Source organism: Diceros bicornis, chromosome 3 (genome assembly GCF_020826845.1).
Source record: "Diceros bicornis minor isolate mBicDic1 chromosome 3, mDicBic1.mat.cur, whole genome shotgun sequence".
Taxonomy (NCBI): domain Eukaryota; kingdom Metazoa; phylum Chordata; class Mammalia; order Perissodactyla; family Rhinocerotidae; genus Diceros; species Diceros bicornis.
In genome coordinates this window covers 35,142,199-35,169,016 of record NC_080742.1, presented here as the reverse complement: position 1 = coordinate 35,169,016, position 26,818 = coordinate 35,142,199, and the positions used below count along the sequence as shown (strand labels likewise).

Here is a 26,818-nt window from a genome sequence, read left to right as displayed (position 1 = left end):
GGGCAAATCATTGCCTATTAAACAGTAATTTATTTGATGTGTTCCTGGAAATGTTTTTACACCATTGGTTTTATGAAACCCAAGTGTCCCATGATAGAAACTACTAAAATAACACCACCCTGTTCACAATATATTCATTAAGCACATTTTTAGGAGTATAAGTAAAACATTTTATAATCTTAAATTTACTATATAATACAATTCAAATTGAATGAAAATGCTTTTTGGTATCAGAGTCATAGGTCTTAGATATTTCCTGAGCATTGTGAGAGGCTGAAAAACATTTTTAGCTGATGCATTTGGGATTAAAAACATTGCTTTCTGAATGAAAAAATATAGCTGACATATCATTTTGCTTCAAAACCAAAAGATATATCATAAGGTGGTAACACAAATTGATGGAAATGATAGGTAACTACTTCAGTTGAAGGGGGAGAAGGGAGAATGAAAAAGATGATAAAAGCCTTTTAGGCTAGGCATTTGGTTTCAGCATGGTGTGTTGAAGGGCTTCATTTTAACCATATTCCTCACGATCTTGAGTATTTATGATGAAAATTCAAATGTACAGTAACATTTATATACTTTTCCATATAATAGAGAATAATAAATCTTTTGAATTTACTTAGGTGAAAGATAAATAAGGAGAGAGATTTAACTCTGGAAAGTAAAAGCACCAAAATATAGCTTAATTAAATAGAGAAGATAATTTCAAAAGCATAAGCTTCCTATATTCATGAACTTAAGGGTTCAAATCTAAAGGCCTTAGTTAAAATAAAAAATCTTAACAATAATAAATAAAAGTTAGCTACAACCACAAGGTACAGGAACCAGAGAATTTCTGGGAACTGAGAGAAGATTCACACCCACACCAGGGTATATCTAATGGTTTAATTTGACCTAGCATTCCCCAAATCACACTACAGTAGACTCAGCTCTCACACTCCATGCGCTAACAACAGAGTCTCCCCAGGATAACAGAACTAGGGACAATATCTCAAAAGGAATGCTCTAATTTAGGCCTAGAGTTCTATAATAACTTTGTAATAACTTTGATAATAATAATGTGGATTAAAAGTTTTCTTAAAAGGTGGGGAAGAAGAACCCTATACTTTGGAATTAAAGCACACACTGCTAATTCTTAACTATAACAAAAAAGATGAAAAAGGCAATTATAATCATTTGAAAACGCAAGGAAATTAAAAGTTCAGAATTATCTAGAAGAACCAGAAATTACACTCATACCTTCTTCTCAAAAGAGAGATATTCATATTATATATGATAGAAATCTATAATTTTATCAATAAGTGGGAAATCTGTCTTGGTGTGTGGCATCTGGATTCAAGATAGTTAGAAGCCACTAATACAAATGGAATACGTTAAGTATATAAAATACATGAGTATAAACAACATACATGTTTTTATAAACATTTAAAGAAAGGTTCAGTGACAGAGTTGAAAATGAATAAGGTATTTTAGCAGAATATCTAACTTCCATTGACATGACTAGCTAGTAGTAAAAACTGCCCTGGGATTAATTCTGCACCATGTCTGACAACCTACCAGCCTGTGTAGGCATAATTACCACATACTGCTATGTTTTCTGTGTACCATCCATTTCACGTGGTCATATTAATTTCAAAACATGAGCAGTGTCTGTTCTAACAAGGGGACTACAATTCTAATTTAAGAATATGAAGTTTATGTTGGTTTGCTTTGTTTTCTAGGAAAACAACTGTCATGGCTGGGTGAAAGATATTCCCACTAAACCAACGAATAAAATCGACAAAGGAAATGCATCAGTGAAGCACCCAAAATGTCAGCCTTCAGTGCACACTTATAGCCTAGCGCTATCTGCAGAACTACGCACCAAGATCACTGATGTCTTTCTGAGGTTTAACTTGGCATTTGGCTGACTAACCAGAGATTCTGGAGTTTCCTGCCAGATAAAGGACAAACATACCAACCGGGTATAGTGTGCCACTTGCTGCTGTTTTAAAAAACAATGCCTGATTGCAACACTCTTTGTCCACAAAAATGCCTGACATTTCTGGCTTAAGACCTTTGGGGTCTAATAAATAACTCCATTCCTTATGACAGAGGTTTCTTTCATTGATGGATTTACTAAATAAATAAGTAGTTCATCAGTTTACAGAATGTGTTATTTCACACAATTTACTATGAAAGAACTAGCAGGTGGTACTATTAAGAACCATCAGTAGTAGAAATTGTTTCATAGATGACCAACTTAATCTACGTTTGGAACACCGCCATCCTTTATAAGGTTTTTCCATATAACACATTCAAAATTTTAGTGCCCATCTACTCAGGGTGTTTATGAAATCCTTGTGCAACTTTAAACTTGACCTATCCCACTGAACTATATTTTATGGGACTGTGTTAAAACTGCTGTGTATTCATCCAGACCACATTTTTTAAAGGAACTTCAAGCCAGGATCATGAATGCAATTTATGAAATCACTCGGCAGCAGCTGGAGAATGTTTTCAATGAGGTGGAAAATCAGACTGAATGTTGGATCACCAAAAAATGGTGGTTATGTTGAAGTCTATAAATTTAAACTGCAATGTTAAAGTCTTATTCACACTGATTTAAGTCATTTTTAATTTTTTTCTGTCACAAATATAACAAAGATTAAGGTTTAAAGTTTAACAGGGGATTTTTAAAAACACCCAAAATGGTTATGATGTTATATATTTCTATTAGAAATTTTATTATTTTTCCCATGTTAGAAGACTAATAGCAACTCATTAGAAAATGTTTTACAGCATCCTAAAAAGGCTAACATATATTTTAGAGATCACTGATTCTCCAATTGATTTAGACCATATTTTTAAAATTTTACTATTTATACAGATGCATATTGTAAGTAAACCATTTCCTAATGGATTGTGAAAGGAGAAAAATCAGTATGAGAGAAAAATCGGTTAACATGTTAAAATAGAACATGGCTAGGTACAATGAAGTATCCTGGATTCGATCCAGGAATACAAAAAGGATGTTAGCGGAAAAACTGGGAAAATCCAGATAAAGTCTGTAGTTTAGTTAATAGAATTGTACTAATGTTAATTTCTTAATTCTGACAAATTTACCATGGCTATGTAAGATATGGATGAAGGATATTAAAAAATACTCTATAATATCTTTGCTACTTTTCTAAATTCATTCCAAAATAAATTTAGTATATTCTAATCTAATCTAAAGTAAATAATCTAAAATTATTCCAAAATAAAAAGTATATTAGTTTTTTTATATTCGATGAGAATATTGGTAGCTTCTGTAATCACCTTCTTCCCACCTTTCCTATACTCACTGATTGTGACAAATTTTATTTTTCAAAGTTGGCCACAACATCTCACATCACACACGCTCTTTAGCAACATTTCCTCATTAAGAGCTGGAATTTACTTCTCTATAGCCTTGAATCTGGGAACACCCTGAGGCTACTTTGACCAAGGGAACATGGTTGAAGTGATGCTACACGGTTCTGGGCGTAGCTCTTAACTGGCCTGGCAGCTTCTACTTCCTTCCTCTCTGAACACTGACTTCTAGAACCCAGCCACCATTTTATGAGAAACCCAAGCAATATGGAGAGGCTACATAGGGGCACTTTTCCCACAGCCTTAGCTTGAGCCACATTCAGCTGGCCATCATGTGAGTAAGCCACTCTGGACATCAAGCCCAGTCAAGCTCTGTAATGACAGCAACCCTAGCCAACACCTGATTACAACCACGGGAAAGAGCTCAACCAAGAACTGGCCGGCTAGGCCCACTCAACCCACACAACTATGAGAGACAATAACAAATTGTTGTTTTATGCCACTAAGTTTAGGGTAGTTTGTTACAGAGCAAAAGATAACTAGGATGACTAGGTAATCAAAAAAAGGGAAACTACTGCCCAGATGAATTCATGGAAAAGTTGGAACTAGAAGGTCTGGAAAACAGAAGATTTGAAAAAAATGATAATTTCTATTTTCACTTTACTATTGTGCCTACTTCTTTCTCTTCACAGATTTTATTGATTATAGCAGTTAGGAACAAGAAGCAATTTTCAGGGAAAAAATACTCAACTAGAACTTCATGGGAGAATCAACTTTTCTATATTTACCAAGAGTCAAACATATTAGTTCACTAGTGCTCAGCCAATAAATATTTCCTTAAAAGGGACGTGAATTACTCACTGCATTTGCTTACTAAACAACAAGAATATTTTAGTGAATCTCAATGGTTAGAGCAAATAATCCAAGCAGAAGCTATAAGAATGTTTGTCTAAAATTGACTAACTCAAAATAATAATAGCTAGTATTTATCTCAGATATTCCTCACAGTCCTATGAGGAGGATCCTCTTACTTTCTCCATTTTACAGATAAGGAAAATGAAGCTTAGCAATGTTAACAACTTGCCAAGGTCACAGATCAGTTAGGGCAGGAGCTAAGCTTCAAACCCAGTGTGTGTCCACAGCCCGAACCCTTCCACTATACTTCTCCTGATCATATTTTTATACTTAAGGCTTCTTTCATACATTTTAATAGACCATAAAAGAAAACATTCTGAATCACTAATCAAACAGCATATTTCAAACTTGGTCTAACTTTACGTTCTGGAGAAGAGATTTATATTCTTTAAAAAAAACTTTTTTCTGAAAAGCCTCTTTTATTGAGGGCAGTGCTATAAGCCACCCAGTTTATGGTAATTTTGTTATAGCACCTGAATGGAATAAGACAGGTAGCTTATAAATAAATAGGCAATTTAGCAAAGAGTCTTTTGGGTTATTTAATTACTATGAGCATATTAAATACCTATAAGTCTTTGACATAAAATGTAAAATGACCCAATCCTCTTGATTCCACCTCTAAAAACATCTGTAGAAGCTGTTTTTTCTCCTTTCATCGTCACTGCTACTACGCTAGGCCAGGACTTCATTTCTTGCCTAGATCATCGCAAATGGCTCCCAACTGTCCTTCATGTCTCGACCCTGTTTCCTCTACAGACCATGCCCCTGGTGGAGAACTCCATACTACTGAACCATAGACCTGTCCTTAAAACATATATTTGATCATTTTACTCCTTCCACTCAAACACTTTCAAAATATTTGAAAATCAAAGTTCAACAATTTTAGTATACTATGCAGAGCACCCCCTCCCACTCCCACTGCTCCCCGTGTCCAGTCCCAACCATCTTTCAGATATCACTTCTCACTATATTTCATCAAATATTATTTGCTTTGAAAATCATCATCTTTCAATATTCTGCTTAATATTGCTTAAACTCGGGTTTGATTATTTTTTTCCCCCAAAGTTTTGTTTTCAACAGACAATGTGGGGCCAGCCCCGTGGCTTAGTGGTTAAGTGCGTGCGCTCCACTACTGGCAGCCCAGGCTCGGATCCCAGGAGCGCACCGACGCACCCCTTGTCCTGCCATGCTGACGCGGCATCCCACATACAGCAACTAGAAGGATGTGCAACTATGACATACTACTATCTACTGGGGCTTTGGGGAGAAAAAGGGAAAAAAAGGAGGAGGATTGGCAATAGATGTTAGCTCAGGGCCAGTCTTCCTCAGCAAAAAAAAAAAAAAAAAGAGGATTGGCATGCATGTTAGCTCAGGGCTGATCTTCCTCACAAAAAAAAAAAAAAGAGACAATGCATGCTGATCAGTACATGCCTACTTTTTAAGCCTAACCATTCAGAGCACCTGGTTCAGATCAGGAGTGGAAGATGAGACAGAGACTGACACCCAGTGCACTTTTGAAGGAGTCAAACATGAGGATGTAGGCAATATTTTTTATCTCAAAAAGGAATGAACTAGGAAAGTATGGATGTAATTAAAAGTAAATAGGTGTAAAGGTAGAATAAGGAAGAGAAGCTGGATGAGACACGATGATCTGCTTAAAGTGAGAGCTAGCAGAAAGCTCAAGAAGTGAACGTGTCCGTCAGCCTCTGTAGGCACATTAGCACAGTGGTTCTCAATCTTTGGTGTACATTAGAATCACTGGAGAGGGTCTAAAAGTCCCTGCAAAGTGTACTCCAGGCCAATTACATCAGAATCTCTAGGGGTGAAACTAAGGCTTTGGTATTGTTTAGAACACCCCCAGGTGATTCCAATGTGCCGTCAAGGTTGATACCCACTCTGTTAAGGCAGAGCTGATAAGAAAGGACTGAAGAAGAGAGCTGACAGCTCAGATAACTAGCAGGCAACAATGCATTATAGTGCCCGTAAGCGCAGTTATGATTTTCTCCAGGAATGCTTAGTAGCTGGAAGCAGGGGCAGATAAAGGGAAAGGTTGGGTTTATCCAGAGTTGAAAACTGGCAGGGACCAAAATAATTGAGAGACCTGATCTCACAACACTGCAAGTACTGACCACAGGCTCCAGACTGCATAAGAAAAGAAGTCAGGAAGTGCTGAGAGATTGAGCAAATAACAGCTGTCAATTAGTTAGATGAACAAGCACAAATAGTGGCACAAAAGAGGGACAAGTTGACATCAGAGAATAGGATTTCTGGGTTTAAGATTTAAGACTTCAGAGGAGGCACCATTCTAAGTGATTATATAAGCACAAGCAAGGCCACAGCAGAGAACTGCTAGAGTAGAAAAGGTAAAAGTCATCGGCAAAGTCTTGCGGGAACAAGGGATTGAGGTTAGGGCATTAGGCAGGGCACCATCATGGATGGTAGATTTAGCCAGGCTGACTACAGGAGCTGGAAAGGGGAAAAGCCAAGTCAAAGGGCCCTGGGAAGTCTGGGGCACAATCCAGAGTGAGTAGAGGATGGCAGGTAGTATGAAGCTTGGAAGGTTGGCATCTTTATTAACGAGGTAAAAGAGAAATAGACTGAAGAGGCAGGGTGCCCGCGGAAGAATGACAACCCGAATCACAGAAGCCAAGTCCCAAGTGTGTGAAAGAATGAGCAGCATCCACCTGAGAGGGCTAAATCTTCTCAATTAAAGGAAGACAATGGAAGAGCATCTTTTCAAACCCATTTTGTTAACGTCACACCCTCCCACAACTTCATGCTCATCAATGGCTTCCACTCTTCTTAAGATAAAGACATTACCAGGGCCCACAAAGTCTAGCATGATCTGGGGCTGCCTAACTCCCCAGCCTCATCAAGTTCCACACTTGTACCTGGCTCTCTGCACATCTGCCTAAGGGCCTTTTTGCAACTCACCAAAAGCGCTATATGCCCTCCCATCAAAGGGCCATTATGATTTGCTGTTCCCTCAGTCTGGAACCCTCTCACCTCCCTCCCCTCTCCATTCAGTTAACTCTTAAACGTGTTTCCACTCTCAGCTCAAATGTTACTTGGGAAAGACTTCCCTCAACTTCTACACTTGATCATCTGCTCTCACAGCACTTATCTGTAGTTTTACACTTATTTAGGCGATCATATAATTAATGTCTGTTTCTCCAACTGGACTGTCAGTTCCATGAGGGCACAGACTGTATCTATACATATTTATCACTTATTCCCAATGCCAAGCAAAGTGACTGGCGTATGGTAGGCCCACTATAAATACTGTTGAATAAACGAATGAATGAGTAAACGAATGAATACATGAATGGAACATAAATGAACACAGTGAAAAGGCAATGGATGGAATCTTGATACTATTGTTATAGCAGCCAGAGATATCATTTTGCAAGTGCTTCCTATATGCCAGACATGGCTACTCATTTAATCCATGCATCAACCTCTAAGATAGGTTTTATTATCCCAATTTTATAAATGAAGAAATTGATACTCAGATTAAATGACTTGCCTATCGTCCCCCACCAGAGAAGTACCAGAGCCAGGATTTTCCCAGGTAGAGGTACTCTTCCCAGGTAGAGGTAAAGCTGGCCATAGGGATACCTAGAGTTAAGGCCAAATTATTGCTCAAAAAAGCAACTCAGGGCCAGCCCTGGTGGCCTAGTGGTTAAGTTCAGTGTGCTCTGCTTCAGCGGACATGGTTCAGTTCCCAGGCGCAGACCTACACCACTGGTCTGTCAGTGGCCATGCTGTGGGCAGCAGCTCACACACAAAAAGAGGAAGATTGGCAGTGGATGTTAGCTTAGGGTGAATCTTCCTCAGCAAAAAAAAAAAGCAACAATGACATTAATGACATTTTACAATAGAATGACGGTCTCAAGGGTTGGAAACTGGGTCCATGGAGGAGAATAAGGTTGGATGGGGAGCTCAATAAAATCACTGAGAGGACAGGTAGCCAAAATCCTCATGGGCAGTCACAAAAGATCAGAGAGAAGAGGAGGAGGCAGCACTAGTTGATTCACTGACTGCAGAGATCTTCCTTGAGATGGAAGGGAGTTTTCATTCCAGTGGGAGATCAGGGGAGGTGACCAGTTTCTGCTGATGACAAAGTCTCTTCCATATTCTTTAGGACAAAACTCTGACATCACCATATATTCCTTATTCAAATACATGAGCCTCTTTTAAGGAAAAACTGGGTTCTAATGGCAGGAATCTCTATGGCTCATACTCACACAAAGGTAGAGAGGTTTTCATTCGTTAACAGCACTAGACCGGCACCTTGACAACGCAAACAGAATTCCAACTTGCCTACAATGGCAGGTCCAAACCACGTGAACCTCTATACACAAATAGAATATGTGAGAAGATAAACATTAAAGTTTTTCTTCTATCTAGTTTTCATCAAAAATCCAAATAAGAGACATTTACATGCTAGTTTCCTAGGGCTGCCATAACAAGTACCACAAACTTAGTGGAGTAAAATATTAGAAATTTATTCTCTCACAATTCTGGAGGCTGGAAGTCTGAAATCAGGTGTCAGCAGGGCCATGTGCTCTCTGAAGTCCCTAGGAGAGGACCCTTCCTTGCCTCTTCCTCGCTTCTGGTGGTTGCCAGCAATCCTTAGTGTTCTCTGGCTTGTAGCTGCATCACTCCTCTCTCTGCCTCCATCATCACATGGCCATTTCCTCTGTGTGCATGTCTCTGTGTCCAAATTTTCCTCTTCCTATAAGGACACCAGTCACTGAATGAAGGCTCGCTCTAATGAGTATGACCTCATCTTAACATGATTACACTACAAAGACTCTATTCCCAAACAAGGTTACATTCACAGGTACCAGAGGTTAGGTCTTAAACATCCTTTTGGGGACATAAGTCAACCCACAACACATGCTAACCCCTCATTCCTCCAGGTAGCCTAAATGCTACTTTCCTGTAAATTCAGATTACTAAAAGGCAGCATACCTGTGCTCAATTCACTTCACTGAAGGCTTTTAGTTCTTCAGTAAAATGTCCTTTATTCATACTAAAAGTTTAAATAAAAACATATGAAAAAAATATATTGGCTTCTTCTACAAAAGCACAATTGAACACAATGATCACGTTTTTCCAAAAAGCCTTTTTATAATTACCATGAGAAAAGTTTATTTCTCCTGATAACAATCAAAATTTTTCTTTTGTTTGCAAATTAGGAAGCTTAGTAGTCTATAATACAGTAGTATACTTACACTTTCCAGTCTATACTATAATACTACAGTAGTCTGGGTCCGTGTTTCTCAACTTCTGGTGTACATCAAAATCATTAGATGAGCGGGTTAGGGAGGAAGATGATTAAAATCACAGGTGCCTGGGACCCACTCCAAACCTACAGAATCAGAATCGATGGGGATGAGGCCCAGGCACATGGACTTCTGACAAGCATTCAACGCAATTCTGATGTACACTAAATTTGAGTACCACCAGGTAAGGATTTTTTACACGCTCTTTCCCTCTTTATTCTCACGGGTGTACAATTTTCAAGTTCTATTTTAATGGTTTGGTGGAGTTCATGTCCTTTATTGCAAGCTGTATCATATTTTTTTATATTTAAATTTAAGATTAACAAGCAATTTCTAAGCATTCTACTTCTGAACTACTCATTTGAAATAATACTTGTGACTATACTTTAGGTCCTGTTGCACTTTTTTGTAAAGATGACATACATTCTCAAACAGATGGCTTTATTCATCCTCATCAGGTCCCTCTGCAGTACACTGGAAGGAGAAACTATTATTCTCTTCAAAGATAAAAAACAAAGGCTCAAGTCCAAGTCAAACTGAGTATTTACTAAACACCTTTAATGTTCAAGACATTGTTAAATATCACCTCATCAGGACAGGTTCTATAGCGAGGGAGGCGCATCTCTGAATACTGAAAGGTTAGCGTACCACTGAAACTCTTCCCAGCCCACCGATTCACCATCTCCTGTTTGTACAGAATTAAACAGTCTGGACAGTTTAATTGCTGTAATTGATCAGTATAAGTAGTCATGAACAATTCTGCATAAGAGCTCCAAGTTCAAGTACTTTTTTCTTTCCACATTATTTTTCTCTTTATTTCACATGTAAAAATTAATTAAACCTCCCAAATTTAAGATTATAGATACTATAAATTACTATAGTCACTAAGGTGAAAAAAATACTAGTCTCCATGGCCTTCTATAGTCACAACTATCTGAAAAAATATACACTTGGTTTGAAGTCTTTTGTGAAATCCTTTTCGAGACTCAACTGTTGACTGTGGTTAGAATATATTCAAAAGTATAATCAGATTGCATCACCACCATCACCTGCTCAGAGGCAAGTTGAAGAAACATGTGCTCATGAGGCTGAAGCTGGCTTATTGTACTCCACTCTCATGTGGGCTTGCCAGAGAGATGAGTCACCATTTTGCAGCTGGCTTCAAATTCAGTTGCTGCGATACAAGTGCAGATGCAATGGCTTACCCTAATTATATTGCTCCAGTTGAATCTTTCCATTTGTAGCATACTATATACTGGATCGAATTCAAGACTCTGAAAATTGGTTTTAAACAGAAGAGACTTCAAAATCACACATTTGTGACCCTCCCCTACAGCTTGCTAATCATATTTCATCACTTTATCTTTTGGATCTTCTGCATCCATCCCAAAGGTGCTTTTAGCTCTCTAAGCCATCACTGAATCTTGTTAACAAAACACAGGATAAACTGTTGTTATAAAACATTTTTTAAATAAAATAAAAGTTATGTCATCTCCAAAGACACTTTTTAATATTTTTTTTAAAATTTCTATTTTCTCCCTGCTTGGAATTAAACCTACCAGCAAATTCTAAGGAAATTAATCTTAATCGTTGGTTTCTAAACTTGACTGATAATCAAAATCACCCCAGAGGCTTTAAAAAAAAAACACATAGATTTCCCCGGCCTCATCTTAGACCTACTGAGTCATAATTTAAAGAGGTTTCTTTTAAAATTAATCTATAAGTTAAATAAAGCTTATGCTGGTACTGCTTCTGAGAGTCAGAAAGAAAGAAAGAAACCACAGGTTTCTGCCTATCTCAGGCAGGTCTTGTTACTGCCTGTTATTGTTCATATTTAATAAATGCCTTGTGTAAAGAATAACATCTACATAAAGAGATGAAGTAAATCACATGAACTTTTAAAACAAAGAAATAAAATCCTAGCATCATCAGATCCACAAAAGCTAATTGGACAAGAAGTTCCAAGAGGATATTTTTGCATGTAAATAATAACAAAGAGTAAAACAAGTATTTCCAAAGAGTTTTAATATTTTAGGCATCTATTTTGATTTGTTGGATGTATTTAGTTTTTTCTTCAAAATAACTTTTCCCCAAAATAACTATAATTTTGAAAGTATCATTTAAAATTTAAATTATGCCTTTCACTCTCTGGTTTCTTAATAACTCATTCATTCCACATAAGTATTGGGAATACAGTGGTAAATAAGAACAGACCACCTATGCCCTCACCACACGCCTAGCATCGAGTATGATATTATAAGAGAATTAAAATATTAAAATAGTTCTATGATCAAAATAAAGTGTATTAGAAGAAATTCACATCAATATATTTGGAAATACCTTGGGATAAAAATACACATTCAAGTTATAGTCAATACATTATTCGGAAAAATCACTCAAGTTCTGCAATATTCCTCCTTCCCAAATCAATGATGCCAGTTTCACTTTATCTGATCTAAAATTTATAATTTATTATACAAAAATATGAAGTTAATAAATAGTTACAACAGGTTATTCAACACGCTACTTAAATAATGAATCACTGTGTCAATTCTAAAAACTGGATTTCCCTAAAGTCTAAAAGCTACACAACTATGATAAATAGAATCTACAGTACTTTCAGTTACTCCGCTTAATATTCTAAAATAACCACTAAACATCAAGTTTAATTAATAGGCAACTTTCCTAAACAGACTTTCATGTGACAGAATATGTTAATCTGACAATTATTTATGGCCAGCTATAAACCTCAGCATACCCAGCAGCAGTGAGATTTAAATAAAATCTTGAGGTCAAAATTTCAAACTCACTCTCCCATCTAGACCACAGTTCTAGATGGGTCCAAGTTCTGACAAAATTGGAACCAGTTCATCATTTAATAAAAATCCAGTTAAACAGGAAATCATTTAAAAAAATGCATACCTTAAACATTATATTTTAATTCAAAACAAATAAATTATATCCATTTAATAAAGTGAATAATTTGAAGTTATTTAGAAGAAATAACTGGCATTTCCTGGCCTTGTTCTTTCCCATATTATATTACTGATTCAGGCTGTTAGTCAATACAATACAAAACTATCTCTAGGGCATCTGTAACTAGGACATGAGTAATTTTTGGCTCTAGATTGCTCTTCTCTCTTCCTCTTCATACTATTTAGATTCATCCTTTTCTGTCACAACCTGTATGGTTTCTGCATCATCTGTAATTTCATTTAAAAAAAAAAAAAAACTGTGGCTATTAGTTTACCGTACATTAGTCTCTTACTAATCGGCAAAAGTCTTCAATTTGTCTGAGATAATTAAAAACACATACAGAACAACAACAAACTATGTTCTTCAGTATCTCCTGGTAATTCAGGATATTCTTAAGCCTTGTTTTCACCAAAATTAAGTAAATGTTTAAATAGAAATTTTGCTCTGTGCTATCACTATACTATTTTTTACATTTGATATCGATTTTATGAGACTGCTAGTTCTGACATATTTTTCTCCCAAATTATAACTCAAAACCCTTTTTTTCATATCTCCTCTTTAAACATTCCAAAATCTTCTGACTTAAAGGTCAGAGCAAAGACATTACATTCAATGGCAAAACTATGGCTTTTAGCTTACTTTCTCTAAGGTCCTCAGGACAGGGATGTGAAGAAACAATGTACAGGAAGCACGGTTGTTTCAGGTAAGTTTAGTTTCAAACGTTTCTAAGCTAAAGGTACATATTAATAGAGAAAAAATTCCATATATAATTTAGACTCCATTTGGTAAAAAACTAAGAAATGTATGATGCATATTTTTCTAAAATTCTAGGATTTGTGAATTCGCCTATAACAGAAAGCTGTAGTTAGTTCTAGTTGCAATGCTAAGGCTACTGCAATTCCCTCTGAATTTTTTTACTCTATTGCCACATGCTCTGCTTTTCTGTCATCATTTTGCAGAACTGTTTCAACTATGTGGTATAACTGACCTGCAATAAAATTGTCATTATCGTTAAAAACACAAATCATTTGTAAATTTTTGAACAGGCTGATCAGAAGACAGTTTCTCCCTACAAGTGCTCAATACTCCCACATCTAACATCTCCCCAACTTTCAACCCATCCTTTGCTTTAACATTTCCACCCAAGCAAGTTTCAGGGCCAAGGCCTTTATTTGTTGTAGAGCCACCTGACTGGATTCTGAGCCTTTCTTAGTAAGCCCAACAGATAATTCATCGTACACAATCTCCAATTGTTTTTACGCAGATGAGAACTTAAAGACAATTGCAAATCGGTCTGATGCAGATTCCTAGATTCTAAGTTATCTTAGCCACAGCTAAATTGACAACTTTTTTTTTATTTTAGCAATTAAATTGTATAGATTATTTCCAAAGCATTTAACTAAGTTTCATAGAAATAATTACTCCTTCTTAATACTCATACATTTTGTAAATTATATCGTGCAATTAAGGTAACAAGCACACATGTTTAGGAGCAAAGAGTGTAACACTTGGACAGGACACCACTCTGTGGCAGGAGCAGAAGCATATCTGCTCACCAGAGAATGGCCTATATGCTGCCAATATTCAGCGCATTATAGAAAAGTTGGAGAATATCAGTCAATCTGCAAACTCACTCAATTGGAGGTCAGTTAAGACTTCCCTTGTATGCTTTTCTTTGAGAAAAAATGGGAGCCCTCTTTTCCAGAGTCAAGGATATGAGGCACTGAAAAGGAAGCAAAGGTGTTTGGAGGAAATTAAAGAAAAATAAATTTTGATTTTCCCAATCTTTGTCAAGGACCAATCCTATACAGGTTCCATCCCGCTATCCGAAAGTACATCGTTCCTATGAAATCTTCCCGAAGCCAAAATGTCGTAAAGCGAAGAGGCAATTACCATTAATTTACATGGAAAAATTTTTGAGAATTCCCAGACCCAAAAGATAACCTACCAAAATAAATCGAGATAAAGCACAGATGCTCAGGGGCACAGTTCAAAGCTATGGCGGCTTGATGCTGAGACGCTAAGTGTAGTTCCAGGGAAGGAGCTTGACGGCGCCACTCGCCCCGCTCCGGCTGTGTGCTGCCTCTATATCGGCTCACTGCAAAACAAACGCTGAAAACTATTCTCGCTTTTCGCCTTTTTTCATAAAAGCAAAAATCCTCTTCGTGTTTCTTTCAGTTAGCAAAACCAGGTACTACTGTAGGTCTTTCGTAAAAGCAAAGTGGCGTAAAGCGAACTTTCGGATAGCAGGGGAAACCTGTACTTTCACTTCTTTTTTCAAAGATATATTTGTATCATTATCTTTTTAAATTTAAGTTTAAATTTCTTTGGATTGGTGTATATACAATTAAATAATAAAAGTCAATCAAAATTTTAAAATATATGTTTTTACTCAGTGAAACAAAACATTTTTCAAATAAGATATACAATAAATGCAATTTTTCCATCGTGATACAGACAATATTGTATTTTCATTAACGATGAAATCTGACAATCAGAACTCTACCAATCAAACTAAAATAGCTACTGTTGACCATCCACAAAGCTGTAAACAGCATAGGAAAACCTGAAAATGCTAACATAAACAGGTAAAAATCTCTCCTTTTTAATTTAATTAGATTACTGTTCTTTCTTTAACAACAAAAAGCTCCATCTAATGTATTACTTCAGTGAATGAACAATGAAGATGGAAAGAATTTCAGCAATAAAGTTAAGAATTCCTGAATGGCATTTCTAGCAGCATTTACAGAACAGACATGTTTAACTTGAGACTTTAATGATTCCAGAAGGACTTCAAGTAGCCAGCCCACAACAGTACAGGGCTGTTTAAAAGACAGAAGAAAATCAGATATGTCATTGTGCTCTGAAATCTTTAAAGCACTGGGAAATAGTAGGCATTTTTACTAATTAATACATATTCATTAATTTTAATGATGTAAAACTCTTTCAAAGTTCTCAAAATTTGTATTTCCAGGATTTTCTGAAATTTTTAACAATTGATAACCTTCTGCAAGTTATTCTAAGCAGTATTTTAATAAATGTGGGTTCAGTAGAATATTCAGTTTTGCAAGATCCTCCATGAAAAAGGGAGTTTTAAGCCAATTTACAAAATGGTGAATACTATAAACCAAAGGTAGATATTTTCAAGACGATGTAATATACCAAAGACTAAAAAGTTCTTGCAAAACGTCTTTAACCATTCTAAGCCAAGCATTTCCCAAATTTAACTTAAACATTATTCTCCTTTTTTTACCAACTATTAATATCCAAAAAAACTAGTAAATGTTAATGTTTCCAATTTAACTCAGTTTAAGTCTCCTCTTATTTTGTCCTAACATGAAAGATTTTAGATCCATTTTATGTTTTTTTGACCTACTACCTTTTGTCCTTTATGTTACATACAACATGCCTTCACCACTAATTCTAGGGAAAACTGTGTTCAGCTACATGGTGAACAACCAGCAATGGAGTCATCTAAAAACCAATTAAATAAATACAAGAAGGTAATAATCAAGTGCATGAAAGAAAGAAAAATCAAACACGTCAAAATTAATAGAATTCCTAACAATAAAACAACAGTTTTCCTACAAAAACAATAGTATATGAGATCTGTCACATACATGTCAACAGAAGGTTATGAAATTGAGACAAAACAATACAGAATTACACTGTCCTTGTTTTAAAAACTAATAATAATTCCAATCTTGAGATGGAAGTATACAAGACAACAAACGGGCTCTAGCCAAGGGCTTACAAACCTTAAGCTGTTGAAAACATGGCTTTTGTAACAACAGATTTTTCTACCAAGCCGTCCATACTTAAAAGTCCTAAGAAGGTAAATCGAATATAATAATCCACCAACATAGAATTTATCCTCAAAAAACTTAAAAATTATTCCTTCTCCCCAAAATATATTCTATAAATGTCACGTACTAGGCTGTGAATCAAGTCTCGACATATTTAAAGATTATCATTTGGGCTCATTCTCTGGCCATAGTGCATTAAATTAAAAATCTTCACCAAAAAAGATAACCGAAACAAAACATATATGTGGAAATCTTAAAATATTTTTAAATAACTCAGCAAAAAAGTATAGAAAGTGAAAATATGCAAAACTACAAACTAATGGAAATAATATAAATGAAAAATTGGAAGCTGCTGATTAGCATTTAAAGGGAAGTACAGAATATTTTTAATGAATATATTAGAATATTAAAAAGCTAAAAATTGAGGGGCCAGCCCAGTGGCGCAAGCGGTTAAGTGTGTGCACTCCGCTGCGGCGGCCCGGGGCTCACCGGTTCGGACCCCGGGCGCGCACCGACGCACTGCTTGGCAAGCCATGCTGTGGCGGCGTCCCATATAAAGTGGAGGAAGATGGGCATGGATGTTAGCTCAGGGCCAGTCTTCCTCAGCTAAAAAAAAAAAGAAAAAAAAAAGAGAGGAGGACTGGCAGATGTTAGTACAGGGCTGATCTCCTCACACACACACACACAAAAAAGCTAAAAATTGATGAACTAAAAGTAAGCAACCAACCTAAGAAGTTAGACTGCGACTAACAAAATAAATCCCAAAGAAAATGAAAAAATTAAAGTAGAAGCAAAAAACAATGAAATAAATAAAAATGCAACAGAGAGGAACAATAAATCCTCAAGTTGATCTTTGAAAAGGCTAAGCAAAAAAATAGCAAAAGAATAAGCAAATAATATTGGGGACAAAATGGAACATAACAAAAATCCCAGAGATTAAAAGGAAAGAACATATTATGAAAAAGATATTATGGTGATAAATTTTGAAATTTTTAAAAAGTTAGCAATCTCTTATGAAACTATAGCTTAACCATACTGACTCAATAAACTAGTCAAGAATTATTAATAAATTCATTCAGTAGATAAAAAGCTACCCACTAAAGACCAGGCCCAGATAATTTCACAAATGAATTCTATTAAAAGCAAATCTTATACAAATTTTTCTAAATGTTTAAAAATAAGGAATACTTCCCACTCCATTTAATGAGTCTAATATAATCCTGAACGAAACTTTTCAGATAGCACAAGAATAGGAAATTACAAATCTCACTCATAAAAATATATGCAAAAATCTCAAGCTAAATATAAGCTAAATTAATCCAATAATTTATTTTTAAAGCATCAAATATAAAATACACTTTCAATTTACTTCAGGAATGTAAGGTCATTTAAACATTAAGGAAGCTATTCATTCACCACACTAATAGATTAAAGGCAAAAAATTACGTGATCAAGAGATCTAAAAAAGGCATTTATTGCCCGTTTATATTAAAAAAACATAAATTAGGAGTAAACCAGTAAACAGTATATACTGTATTTACTAGTTAAACATTGCAAACATTATAAGCATTCTCTTCACAATCAAAAATGGATAAAAGGGGCCGGTCCAGGTGGCATAGTGGTTAAGTTCGCATGCTCCACTTCGGCGGCCCGGGGTTTGTGGGTTCGAATCCCGGACGTGGACCTACACATCGCTCATCAAGCCATGCTGTGGTGGCATCCCATACACAAAATAGAGGAAGACTGGCACAGATGTTAGCTGGGGGACAATCTTCCTCAAGCAAAAAGAGGCGAATTGGCAATACATGTTAGCTCAGGGCCAATCTCCCTCACAAAAAAAAAAAAATGCTTGCTTTGACATTTCTATTTTTATTTTTAACGACATACTAGACATCCTAGATAATGCAACAAGATGGAAAAAAATGAAATCAAAGCCATAAAGATTGAAAAGAAAACAACAAAACTCATTATTCACAGTGGTTATGATTATCTACTTAGAAAATCCAAAAGAATCTAAAGATAAATTATTACAAATAAAAAACTTTAAGATGGTTGCTACAAAAAGCAACTAGATGCTTTTATACTAGCAACAAACAGAAAACACAATCTTTAAAAAGAAAATATTTTCAGAATGACAATGTAGTGAACTCTTGTGTACCTGCTACTCAATTTAAGAAGCAGAATTTATGGTTAACCTTGCAGTCCCCCCATCTCACTCTCCCTTATTCCCACCTCAGAGGTAAATTCCACTCTCTAAACTCTGTATTTCTCATTCTCTTTTATAACAGTGTGACAATATTCTTTTATATCTCTAGTTTGGTTTTATGTTTTATACATTTTTGGTCATTAGTGCTGTTGAGTGGATTCCCACTCTTAGTGACCCTGTGTACAGCAGAGTGGAATCTTGCCCGGTCTTTTTGTGCCATCCTCTCATATTATGGCACTATATGAGACAATGCTCTGCTGCCATTCATAGTATTTTCACGGCCATTTCTTTCAGAAGTGGGTGGCCAGGTCCTTCTTCCTAGTCTGTCTTAGTCTGGAAGCTCCGCTGAAACCTGTCCACCACGGGTGACCCTGCTGGTATTTGAAACACTGGTGGCACAGCTTTCAGCATCACAGCAACATGGAGCTGCCACAGTATGACAACCGAAAGATGGGTGGTGTGGCTCCCTGACCAGGAAATGAACTCAGGCCGAGGTAATAAGAGTGTCGAATCTTAACCACTAGACCACCAAGACTAGCTTATATGTTTTAGAACCAGATATAAATGGAATCACAATCACAATGTATACACAATATTCTTCAGCAATTGCCTTTTCTCATTCGTTCTCATCACACACTCGGGATTCATCCATATTGCTACATGTACCTTTAGTTCTTTCATTTTTATTTGGCATTCCATTGTATGACTATATCACAGTTTACATATCTGTTCTGATGATGAACATTTGGAGTGTTTTTAATGTTTTGTTTTATCATTAAAAGCAACGCTGTTATTGGACATTTATAGGCAAAAAAAAGAACCTTGACCTAATTGTAACACTTTATACAAAAATTACTCAAAATGGACCACCCAGTTTATGGTATTTTTTATAGCAGCCCAAAGAGACTAAGATAGCATAAGCAATAGCTAAAAATAATATGTGGTAAGATCTGTCTCTTTAATGACCTCATCCCCAGCTGATCACAAAACAACATTACAAAATGAAATATAGGGATATATCAAAGAGAACCTTGTTTGGGACAAATGATTTCTGACAAACCCTACTCATCCCAAAAGCCTCGCTTTGTCCTTGCGGGCTCAGTGCCTGAGTTTTCTTTCAACTCCAAGTCTCCCGGTGGTTCATCTTCTCTCCAGAGTTTCTTCTGCTTTGTTTTACAGCACTCTGCCCTCCTCAGTTGGCACTCCTTGAAACGAACGCCAACATCTGACATCTCCAGCTTATCCTCAGGACTCATCTTCACAAAAGATGGTGAGATGACAAAGGGTGAGTCTTCCTGACTCCCGTTTGTAAGGATCCACAATTGAACAAGTTTCTATTGTTCACATCTACAAAAATTAATCTAGAATCTCACTTAAATCTACATTGGAAGTAACCTCGTGCATTATACAATTATCCACACATATAACTCTGATAAATTTGAGAATATGGATAGAAAAACAAAGAAATGAAAGTTCATTTCAGACAAAGAGGAAATAAAATTCCTTAACTAAGACAAGAAATTTGTAAAGAATGTAAGAAATTATTATGCAAGGCACCAAAAGACTTGGTATTGAATAGTTAATTAGCACTTTTGATGGTTAGGATTCTTTGTCTCCTTCCCTGTCTTCCCCACCTTTCCCCTTTCCTTCTCCTACACACAAACACACACACACATTTTGCTGGTTAAGAAATTCTTAAAAGAGATCCATACAATATAACTGCCTATTGTATATACACAATATACACGTGTATTTGGTATCTTGTACTATCTTTCCTTTAATTTATTGGCAAGAAAAATCCTAATATTTATGCCCACTGTATCTGCTGATACACTTTGTCTCCAGTAACTATAGTTGTTCATTTCAGCCAAATCAGCTTAGTATGTACTGATTATAAAATATAATTTTAAGATAGCGGAAACAAAATTGTTAGAAAAGTATATTATTATTTTATCAGTAGGATTTGCTTCTATTTTTGAACTCTACCCTACAAAGGACAAATATAGTGACTCATTTTAAAAGGTTTTCTTTAAATGTGTCAAGTTGTAAAGCACTGCTGCTTTTGTAAAAGATACTATTAATTACTTAATAGAGTGTTAAACCTGGTCCCATCATATCCAAAATGTTAAATGCTGTCTAAGAAATATATGGGTGATTAAATCAGGGTCACTGTCATTGGGTGACTGTTTAATACAGAAACAATTCATAATATATATACCTCTACAAAACTAAAGCTGAGCAATCAATAATTTTGTCTTCTTTTGTCTACAAGTAGCTTATTCAACATTAACTAGTAAATCAAGGGTGAGAGGGAGGGTTGTAAATCACAGAGAATAGATTCGTTTTATTCTTAATTCCCACTTGAATCTATGTAAAATGTTAAGTTACAGACAGTTAAGGAGAAGCTGTTGTTTTTGAATATGTAATTGCTATTTAGATGATAATGGCATGGATGTTGCAGTAGAACCACGATCCAAATGTGAATAGGTCTTAATGAAGGAGGCTAAGAGAAGAATGACGAATGCAATACAACAGTGTCAGCAACAGACCTTAATGAAGCAAATTACTTTCAGTACCTTTGTAATTCAGGAGGCGCTGCATAAAAAAAGTGACAACTAAAGGATCAAAAGCAGGACCTTTGCAAACTAAACATGCTTAAAACATGACATCACTGTCTGGGCAACAAGGCATTGTGGAAAGCAGCCTCAATGTTTGGGTTTTACAGCTCGCATCACAAAATAAGTACATTAAAAGATCTGGCTAAGCAAACCAGTTTCCTTAGAAAGCATCTTTATATTTCAAGTTAATGACATTTCTGAACAGAAAAGGAATTTAAATGTCCAAAGATATCTTGGCTGATTTTTAAAAAGCACTAGATGTTAACATTAAGAATCGTTTTAAGGCAAGATTAAGCTGGATTCTGGATCATACAAAACTAAAGAAGTCTTTCTTTTTTTTTTAAGTTCCAAATTAACATCTATTATTTTATTACTTGTTAGGTTTATGAAGTATACAATGCATACTACTTAATAAGTGATGGAATCACTTTAAATATTCTTATTTTAAAATCAGTTTCACTTTTGCAAAATCGTACTGAGGCAATATGAGAGCATATGGCATTCCCACTTCCAAATGGAACATACATTTAACATGTTTAAGTGATTTACTGAAGGCAACATTGATGATGGTGCTAGAAACGGAACACAAGGCTTCTGGCTTCCAAGGAAGCCATTCAAGGCAAGTAAAAAGTGCCATAGTTACAAATTTAATTTTATACCCATAAGGATATTTTCTTGAGTCTTCTAAGTTACAATAATTTGATGATAAAATTCATTCCATATTAATATTGTAGGCAGGTCAATGAGCTTACTACCACAATGGATACAATTTTTGCTACAGACCAGTATTCACAAAGGGCTGCAGAAACTGATTTTTGCCTGTTTATCTCAATTCCAAATATGTGCACAAATAGGAATCTTACTATCCAAAGAATGCTAGTGCAATTGTTATGTATTTATAATGACAAAACAACTCCTCCATACTAATTAATAAGTGCCCTGACACAGTCATGCTACTGTTTCTAGGGACTGACGGAAAATGTTTTGACTTCAAAGATAAGACGGGGACAAAAACATAAGCCTGGCATTCACAAAGAGTCACCGTCATCTCCTTGGGCCCCTGTTAGGATCTCAGGCACCACTGCAAATGTTTGTACCGAACTGGATTATTTTTAAAATCTAAGTTAAGTCAAGATGGTCTATCCAAAAATAACAGAAACAACCAATAGGATGTAGAATATACTGGTTAAGAGCACAGACTCAGACAAGTTAGTTTAAAATCCCAGTTCTGGCATTTATTAACCTTGCAATCTTGGGCAAGCTATTCACCTTTCCTCACAATTAATTTCCCCATAGTGAGTTGAGGATAATAGTACTAAGTTCTTAGAGCTGCTATGAGGATTAAATGAGTTAATATTAGTTATCATCATTGTTATTTTTATTACCTACTATTGTGTGTCTTTGGATGGATTACTTAAGGTTTGTGTACCTCATTTTGTGTAACTCTAAAAAATACCTAATGTTTTTAGGCATAATTTAAATGAAGATTTGCAAAGTGCTTAAAAAGACCAAATATATTACATATATTGTTAGCATTGCTATATTACTAGTTTTCAGTTGTATTAAAATCACTAAACCTAGTGCAGTTCCTATGTTCTGCTGGTATTTCCTGAACTTGTCCCCCCTCTTCCAATCATACATACTCCCACCAGTGAACTAGACTAGTGTGATAACAGGGTTGGCCTGTCTCTACCTCTTCTAGACCTGCCTCAACCCTGTAACAATAATTCATTTCTTAGACATCGTTGATGATTTTTTTCTTCTCAAAAAATGGTTATCCATTTTCTTCTGACTCAACATGGATTTCACATATTTTCACTAATCACTATTTCTCTTCCCAAATCACCCACCACACACAAACACTATTGAGCATCATCTATTTTCTTTTCAACACCCAGACTCCATGATAACTTTGAATGGTGTCTTTCATAGCTTATTCTAGGGAACAGTGATTTCATCTATGTTTTTCTCCACGCAAATAGAGCAACAAAGACTTCGAATAATAGATTATAGATCACATACACTTCTCTGTTTTTTACGTGTGTTCAACAGTTTCAGCCTGAATTATAATTCATTGCCTTATAATGGAAACACTCAAATGTGTATCAAAATAATGGATAGTACTTAGAGCCAGATGATTATGTAAAATATGTATTAAGCATTTTGTGATAACATATTGAATATGAACATTGGGTGTAGGTTGCACAGAGCATGTGACCCAGTCCAATTATATTTATACTTACTCAATCCTACATAGTTATTTTATTATGCTTACATCACAACTTGAGTGAGTACCTTCTTAGAACATCTAAAACTACTTTTCATTCATTTCATACACTGAGTACTTCAAAGCACTCTAATAGCGTAAGCAGTTATTATGATTAAAAACTGTGAAGATTCTTTTTTGTGTGTGTGTGAGAAACATGAGCCCTGAGCTAACATCCGATGCCAATCCTCCTCTTTTTGCTGAGGAAGATTGGCCCTGAGCTAACATCCATACCCATCGTCCTCTACTTTATACGGAATGCCACCACAGCATGGCTTGAAGAGCAGTGCGTCAGTGCACGCCTGGGATCTGAACCTGCGAACCCCGGACCGCAGAAGCAGAGGGCATGCACTTAACCACTACACCACCGGGCTGGCCCCTGAAGATTCTATTTTTTACAAGCCAGTTATTTTTTCAAAACATAATCTTAATAATGACAAAAACTAAACTGTGGTGCACCAGTTGAACAAACTTCATTACAATCATCTTGGCACTTCATATGCTCATTTCCTATTCTCTGCAGTTCAGTAAGAGCTGATCCAGGTTGAGATCTCTTCTCACCGTTGCATGAAAAGTTTTAAAAAACAAAGACTGGGGGCCAACCCCATGGCCTAGTGGTTAAGTTCGGCACGCTCTGCTTTGGTGGCCCGGGTTTGGTTCCCGGGCGTGGACCTACACCACTCAGCAGCGGCCATGCTGTGGTGGTGACCCACATACAAAATAGAGGAAGACTGGTGCAGATGTTAGCTCAGGCCAAATCTTCCTCAGAAAAAAAAAAAAAAAAACAGAAAAAACAAAGACTGGTTTACAACATGCAGGAATAGGAGCTCCCTTCAATTTAAGATAATAACAATGTCAGAAAGAATGTCAGCAGTCCTGTGTTAGGGATGCCAAGCAGCATTATGGATCCTGTGGTGTCATTCTTCTTCTGTACGTGTACCTGCACGCTTAATCCAGAATCTCTTTCCGTTCAGATAACAAATACTGTTTAGGATCTGCCCCATCTTCCCTGCCTATCTTACTTCTACCCAAATAAAACACATCATCATTTTTTTCAGTTGATGACCCTTTTGTGATTAAAAACTGTAAGTTAAACTGACATTTTGGTACAGAAGCAATGCTCTCAGGCAGCCGTTCTTAAACTTTGTGATCTCAAGACCTCCTTACACACTCAAAAATTATTGGGGACCTCAAAGGGCTTTTATTTATGTCAGTTATATCTATTGATATTTTATCATATTAGAAATCAAAACTGAGAAATTTTAAATACAATAATTCATTTGAAATCATGTTTTACACGTTAACATAAATAGCATGTTTTTAGGAAAAATAGCTACATTAAGAAACACAAAAATGTACTGAAAAGAGAGGCATCTTCTTATATTTTTGCAAATCTCCTCTAATTTTTGGCTTAAGACTGGACAGCTGGGTTCTCCTCGCTGCTTCTGCATTCAGGCTGAATTGGTTGGTCACTGGTTGAAGTGTATTAAAGAAAACCCAGGGGGCCGGCCCAGTGGCACAATCAGTTAAGTGTGTGCACTCTGCTGTGGCGGCCCGGGATTCGCCGGTTCGGATCCTGGGCACGCACCGATACACCACTTGTCAAGCCATGCTGTGGCGGCGTCCCATATAAAGTAGAGGAAGATGAGCATGGATGTTAGCCCAGGGCCAGTCTTCCTCAGCAAAAAAAAAAGAGGAGGATTGGCAGATGTTAGCTCAGGGCCGATATTCCTCACAAAAAAAAAAAAACAACCCAGGATCACATGCATACATAGTTGGAACTTCATGGAGCCCTGGAAAGTATCTCTTTGAGAACTGCCACTCTAAGGTATGTCTGTGTTTCTTAACTGAACCATCTTACTGGCCAAAGAAGAAAGAAGTGAAAAAACTTTTCAGGGACTCAACCTCCGCCTCTGAACTGGTTAAGACAAATTATTGGCATCACCTGTGTTGCAGGCACCTGTATTCTGAGGTGGTTTAAAATCTGTATTCTGAAGTGGTTTAAAATCTAAGTAAGGACTTCTGGGATTCCACATAAGTTAGAAAAGATGTTTCTTACATTAATAGGATATTTCTTGCCATGTGTGTTGTTACATCCATACAACGGACAAAGTTTTTCTTTTTATTTAATAAATAAAAAATCAGAGTACTAACAAAATGGTGCTTCACATTAAAACATTAAAAATTCTATACGTAAAATAAATTGGAGTGATAATTTATACTTTATTCTCAATTTTGATAAAAGATCAGTTTAAACAGCAACCTTCAACAAGAACATACAAATTCAATAATTTGAGGAACTGATGTGATTGTTAATGTAGAAGCCTCACTTTAAGCACATTTTTAGTATCTTAGCAAAAAGAGTTACAAACACCAAGTGGATTTTAATCGCCATTTTAGTAGGTAACCGTAATTATTTTTGGCCAATAAACTACAGCTGTACTCAGTTATATGAAGAGTCATTCAGCGAAGGTTTGGCAAGCAAGAATTTTAAAAGCAAGCAGTAAATTCTGTGTAGTGCTACTAGAAGACTGGCTGATGGCATTCTCCTGAAATTCTGCTGTGGCTGGTCTTATGGCTTTAAAGTACACGTAATAAATTTATATTACTAGGGAACTGAAGAATGATATAAGTAAAAATCAAGTGCTTTTCCCCTGCAGCTCGGACAACGAGGTTGCACAGGTGGGCAGAGCAGCTGTTCAACACAAACTAGTTGCTTGTCTCGCAGCATTTTTTACAAAAAAAGAAAACAGAGTACTCGAGGTCAGATAAGGTGGAGAGTCTAGAAGCTTGACTTAGGATCAAATTTTACTCACGGGAACACATTTCAGAGATTATAATAGAGGTCAGTGGAAAAGAAAGATTCAATTTACAGAAAATCACTTAAAATAATTTATTTAAAAGTATTTAATATACTAAGAAACATTTGCCTTTTATTTTCATCCTTGAGAGCTGTTCATTTGGAAATGAAAAAAATGTTAGAAAGCATCAAGAAAAATACAGGGAATACGATTTTAAATGAGAATAGTTTCAAGTATTAGAGAAAAAGAATACCGGAGTTTTATATAAAAGCCATTTGAGTGAGTGAAACCCAGGTTTCCTGCCTCCCGGACCAGAATTCTATCTTACTTCATAAATAAAATATCACATTTAGAAAATAAGATCTAATAAAATATGTAACATTAAAACTGTACTGAACTATTTCTTTATTTCTTTGCAAGTCAGTTTGGGAAGCATAAGAACTCCAGGCCCTGAAGAAGAATATCAATTATATTACCAATTTGTGAAAGACCTAGTTAATAGATAGATAGTTTTAAAATGTGAAATAGCCTGATCGTACTATACTGATATTATCAAATGCCATATTTTTCAAGCCAAGCTATGAATAATTTATCCTATAAAAT

At 36.0% G+C, this 26,818-nt stretch overlaps 1 protein-coding gene across 7 annotated transcripts in view; it reads right to left on the bottom strand.

Annotated features, from left to right (window-relative positions):
• The window catches only part of UMAD1 (UBAP1-MVB12-associated (UMA) domain containing 1), a 245,805-nt gene that overhangs the window by 170,313 nt on the left and 48,674 nt on the right, over nucleotides 1–26,818 (bottom strand). The window lies entirely within an intron of this gene.